This window comes from Camarhynchus parvulus, chromosome 1, assembly GCF_901933205.1.
Source record: "Camarhynchus parvulus chromosome 1, STF_HiC, whole genome shotgun sequence".
Classification (NCBI taxonomy): domain Eukaryota; kingdom Metazoa; phylum Chordata; class Aves; order Passeriformes; family Thraupidae; genus Camarhynchus; species Camarhynchus parvulus.
The window spans coordinates 20359289-20365288 of NC_044571.1; the positions used below are offsets into that span (position 1 = coordinate 20359289).

The 6000-nt window shown below is 45.3% G+C and overlaps 1 protein-coding gene across 3 annotated transcripts in view; it reads right to left on the minus strand.

Moving 5' to 3' along the window:
- WWC3 (WWC family member 3) overlaps positions 1-5663 on the minus strand; it is a 98811-nt gene extending 93148 nt beyond the window's left edge. For 2 of the 3 annotated variants that reach the window (XM_030961829.1, XM_030961820.1), the window contains exon 1: positions 5478-5599. The gene's annotated coding sequence lies outside the window, so the exon portion shown is untranslated. Of the gene's footprint in view, positions 1-5477 lie in introns of all 3 variants that reach the window. The other variant, XM_030961838.1, reaches the window with a different exon arrangement.
- Between the last annotated feature and the right edge of the window lie 337 nt (positions 5664-6000).

Genomic DNA, 6000 nt, shown 5'->3' on the forward strand with positions numbered 1-6000 from the left:
AATAGGTGATTTCAGCTATAGAGTTAAGGAGTGGAAAAACTACTCTGATATCTAATACCTACTACTATTAAAATCATAGCATATTTCTGGTTTTAACTTCTGACTATCAGATGCTATTACAAATCTACCCAAAAAAAGACTTCTGAAGTCTCTGGTATCATCTCTTTTTATGAACAGTACTCAAATCATTTCTTAAACACCTCTTCAACTGAATAAATTCAACTCTTTTCCTCTCATGGGAGAGCACATTTTCCAGATCTATACTCATTCAACAACTCTTTTTTTCTCTTTCCAAGCTTCTTCATCTCTTGCAAGCTTGGTTACAACATCCTAGAAAGCAAATTTATAAAATCATAACCAAAATAGCATTTAACAGTTCTGCTCCACTTTAAACATTTTCAAAGAATCACTTCCAGAAATGCATTTCTGTACCTTACAGGTTTCATTTCATGTTTTATATTAACAACCTGCATCATAGTCAAATATAGCATACGATTTAAATTTGTCCAGTCATTGAAATATTTTCTGAGGGAAGACTAAAGTAATTATCAACAATCACTTTGTTTTCTTCCTATTCCACAAATGGTATTAGCTCAAAACAAAACTATGAGTTGATGCAGTTGAACATCAAAACACAACAAACAGGAAGTGGACAAAAAAAGTCTGAAACATACAAATCTGAAGGCAACATTCAAAATGGGAGTGGTACTAACTATACTGCTGCCTTCATCTGTCTGATGTTTTGGAATAGAAGTATTTAAATTCTAATAACGAACGTCACTAACTGCAACTCTCAGTACAGGGGTTTAAGGCAGACCCAGAAAAATGCTATTTTTGAAAAAAATTTAATGCTTCTTATGATTGTCTTTGGATTGCTGAATACTGCCAACTGTACAGATAAATTCCAATACACTAGGAAATACTCTCTTGCCTTGACAAGGGGCCACTGACTTTCTAACCTTATCGCATGGTGGCACATCAAAAGATACCTTGCCTCACCAAAGGCCCATCTTCCAAAGGGCAAAAAACTTCAGAAGCAATTCTCATCACTTCACAGCTCTCCCATCTGCCCTCAGAGTTGCTCCTTTATATGTATCAAATAAGGCAAGAAAATTTATGAGAATTAATTTCTCACTTAAAATGCTCTTTTAACACAAAACAAGCAGTAGCTAAGGGACCCAAAGTCTGGAAATTCCTAGATTTGAATATCTGACATAATTGTGTTTTTTATTTAGGCTTGTTACTTACAATTTCTTATTCCTTCATAAAGCCAGTCTGGGGAAAGAGAAATCTCAAGATGCAGCATCACACCAGCACGTGTTTCAACATCTTGTTGTGCCACTTGCCATAACTGAGGCCACAACAGTAGTAGCACACTTGTCTCAACCAACAGGAGAAGTCAACTAACTGGGTAATACAGACACTTGCTAAAATCAAACAAATGATGAGAATAAGGAGTCCTGAAATAGTTCAGGAAAAAGCAATCAGCACTTCTGGACTTTCCTGCCCAGTACTCACTTAAACATTTCTACTCTGCACTCCTAACAACAGATACCTGCCACTAGTGACTTTGCCAAGCTGACTCCTTGTTTTAAACCCACTAGCATTTCCTGCTCATTTCCAATCTCTACAATTCTGACTTTTCAATAATCTCCTTGTCCAGCACATCTTGCATTTCTTGGCCCCCATACTCACATCTCATGCATAGTTCTTACATTTCACCTTCAAGTCATCTTCCCTTCTTCACCTAGACTTTGCATACTGCCCCTCCTGGTATTTGTTCACCCTGATGATTCCCCATCCAAACCCAGTGTTTCTTCTTTTCCCTCAGGGTTCCCTGTACAGAAAAGAGCTGACAGCCTCACACCCTGAGCCCTCACCAGACCAGTTTCTCCTTACCTGTTGCTCCCTGCTCTACTGGTTTCCAGTCCAGTTCCCCTACTTTTTTCTTCCCAGACTTCAGGCGCCATCCATCTTCTCCCTATCCCTAGCTCCTGATTGCTTTGCTTTCAAAACCTACCAAATTACCCCCCTTCTCTGTCACATTCCAGGGCCAACCCTATTTGATCCCATATTCCTTGTTCAAACCCACCTCTTCTACAAGGCCAGGGTTTTCCTCCTGTGCTCACATCATTCAGCTATCAGGCCTCAGAATTAGAATGCTCATGAGGACATAGGACAGAAAAACTCCCCAGTACCAGCAGTCCGTGTTGCAGGAAGTTAAAAACCTAGGTCTTCACCAAGCCCATATTGATTTTATAATTCTTCCCCAACTGGTCCAAATGGGTGATTTCTCCATGCAAAAACACTCCTACACCTCTTAAGTCTAAAATCCTCACTCCAAAAGAATATGATTCAAATCATTAAACCACCAGGAAAAGCCACATTAAGAAGCTGAAAGACTCCCTCTTCCCCAGTTATTTAAAAAAACCAACACTGTATTTTAGGTGAAGTTTCCACATAGAGCAAATCTAGCAAGACTCACGAGCTCAAAAGCTTTTGCCAAACTCCAAGATTTTTTTCTAAGCTCTAATCACTTGAAAACAGTCTTGTAACAAACAACAACAGTAATAAGATCTCTGGTGCCACAAGGATCATCAATATCAACCACAAACACAGTCACTCTTTTATAAATTCATTTACAATCCCGTTATTGAACAGAATCTCAATGTAGCAAGTACTGTGCAAACACAAGATAAAAAGGCAGTTCCCTGCCTTGAAGAATTTACAATCTATTAAGATAAAAGACGACTACTACCACAAGATGAAAACATGCACTGAATGACCTTCTGAGATCGACAGGATCTGCTAAACAACCATCCACAATCCATTTATTACACACAATCCATGCAGAGTAACACAGTATCCTCCAGAACCTAACCACTGATTTGATGCTGAAGATAACATCCTTCTCAAATCTGCTCATTTTACCAGTCTTTCACCTCGTTTTTCTTACCACAGAAAATCATAAGGTATCCACTTGTGAGTCCTTTTTCCTTTCTCAGTCTTTATTCTTCTGACTTGCCCCCCATTACCCTCATCATCTTCTCTTTCCCGAACTCCAAAATCCTTTACAGAGCACTTCTCCAATTAGCATTTCTTTGTCTTTTTGGCTTCAATGGGGAAAAACACTGGGGGAGGGGTGGGAAATTTGTTTTGTTTTGTGGTGGGTTTTTTAATTGAATAATTATTTCAAATCAAATTCACTAACCAAACTACACAAAAGGCTCAGAAATCTCAGGAGGAATCCTGAAAAGAAAAACAAAAAACAAACTACTGAGTGCCAGCTAAATGGAAAGAGGAGCCTGTGGGGGTGCTTAGAGACTACTAGCCATAGGAAAGCTTGGAGGTGCTGATTCTCAGAGCCCTTGATCAAGTGCAGCATGGCCTGAGGTCCCACAGCTTTGTTCAATTCCTCCTGGGTAGAAATAAAACCACCCAAACACAGAAATGGGGGGCTGAAGTCTTTCACTCTGTCACTGAGGTACATATAACACAAGTAGGTTATTCTACCCTCCACTTAACCACTTTGTGCAAAAATACAGCTTCAATACCACTTCACTACTGCTCTTACCTTTCCTTTCCAAATTTCCTCAGAAAACAACTACCTTGATCCTTTCCTACTTTTCTGGTGCCCAGGGGAATCTGAATAACTGTAATGAAACCCAAAAAGACTGGCCACTTTCTGCCATGCAAAACCCAGACATCTCACTAAAATAACAACAGTAGTCTATTCTCAACCAGAGATTAACTCTGCAGTCATAGAAGTAGCTCCTGCTACTTGAATTCTCTACAAACTACTGATAACATGCTCATGAAAACACCATCTCTTTTCTATCTGCCCCAATGCAAATGTCTCAATCTCTGCTCTGCCGCCTGTCCTCAACCAATGTGAAAAATAGATCTAAGTTTAAACCTTGGAGTGAAGTATTTAGACAAAATTTCAAGCAACGTGTGGCATTTCAATTATTTCTTCCAAACATGGAGCCATAATTTCAGCAATACTACATAAGTTGAACTGTAACTCAACTTTAACACTGTAGTAGATGGCTAAATCATTTCTGTATTGTCTGTATAGAAGATACTGCAGAAGACAAAACCGCAAACTCTGAAATTTAATGGAAAGGATGAAATGCAGAGAAGAAACAGACATCGATTACCTTACAACAAGGTATTAAAAGTAACCTAACAATGTGTACATGCATTCTGACGTTGAAAAAATGTGCTATCTAAGGCATATTAACAAATACTTAACATCTCAGCAAAAAAATATGTGCATGCATAAGTACGTTCACATAATGAGATAAAACACTATCCGGTAGGTAAATATTTAGGCCATTTAAACAATTATGCATTGTCGTGCAAAACGACAGGGATCTCTCAAATTACTACAGTCTTTAACCCAGACTGTGCTTAATGTTTCTGTGGCCTGCTTAACATTCCAGGCATACTTCTGGCAAGGTAGCTCTCTCTGGCGGAGGTTCAAACTGTCCTTGTCCAACTTTCACTTACTATAAAAACATTGTTTAATATAGAAAAGTATACACAGAGACATATGTTTCTTATTTCGCAGACACCTAAAATACTGACACTTGTGTTCACTAACTCCGCGTGGAAATTTTTAGGCGACCGCTTTGAAGTGAGGTCGTCCTTTACTGGGCAGCACCCGCAGCAGAGCCCACGCTTCCACCAGACTTCAGCTACGACGCTTAAACACTGCCTATAACTTACAGCATTTCTGCTAAAGCAGCAAGACCTGCCCGTGTTTATTCACCCTAAGTGAGAAGAAAAGGCCTAACCCGGTCTCCCCACGCACCGCCGGGCCGTGCAGACGCTGCCCCGGACACCACGCAGCTGCAGATTTTTGCTGCTAATTTGCAGCAGACCGCGTATTTGTCAAATTAAGTGCAGGAATTCCCCGGTTTGCTTACCTCCACGCAGCGTTATCTTTTATGAGGAGGTAATCTACCAAATTACTCCAGCATGCCTCCAGCCTGCTGCTGCCAATTAGTTCAGCCCGGCTAATAAATCAGGATGGCCAAGCCGCTCGGTTACAGCGGGGCTGGTCCGGTACGCGAGGAGTATAAACACAGGCGGTGGCAGCGCTCCTGCCTCCCCATCTCCCCCCGCAGTGAAACAACGCTTAGTCCGAGCACGCACCCCGAGGAGGCGGGGGGGCCAAAAGCTTCAATTCTTTTTTCTGGACCAGATTTAACATTTAACACTTCCGACAAACCCATCAGCAGCAATGGTAGAGGCTCTGCCCCCACGATGGGCAGCGGAGGGCCGGTGTGACAGAGCCCCCACCCTGGGCCGCCGACCCGGAGCCTCCGACTGCCCCGCCGGCAGCGGCACCGCCGGCCCCGCCGCCCACACCCTGCCGGCGTCCGCGGACGGGGGAAGGAAAATGTCGCCGATGGGCCCGGCCCCGGGCGAACGGGGCTCAGGCCCTCTTCCTCCCCCGATTTCACTCGTACCTGTCCCGGGGGTCGATCCACGAGGTCTGCCGGGTGTTGTGGTCGATGTAAAAGACTCGCCCGTCGAAGTCCCTCGCTTCCTCCCAGCCGGCGGGCAGCGGCAGCTCCGAGCTCTCCCGGCACCGCTGTCCGCCCGCCGCCGGCCCGCCGCCCTGTCCCGCCGCCGCTTGCTGCTGCCGCCGCCGCCGCCCGCCGCTCAACCACGGCATGGCCGCTCCGCCGCCGGGCCGCCGCCGCCCTGCTCCGGCCGAAAGCCGCTCCCCGCCCGCCGCCGGGGCAGCTCCAGTCCCGCCCGGGCCGCGGCCGCCCGCCGCCTCCTCCTCCTCTTCCTCCTCCAGCACTAACAGGCGGCCCCGCAGGAGCGGGACTCGGCGGCTCCGGCTGCGCCGCGCCGAGCTCATCCTCCCCCGCGCCAGCCCCGCTCCAAGCCGGGACCAGCCCCGCCGCGCTTCCTAACCCCGCCCGGGACCTGCCCCGCACCGCCCCGGCTCCCAGCCCCCGATGCCGGCCCGAGCGCCCCCGC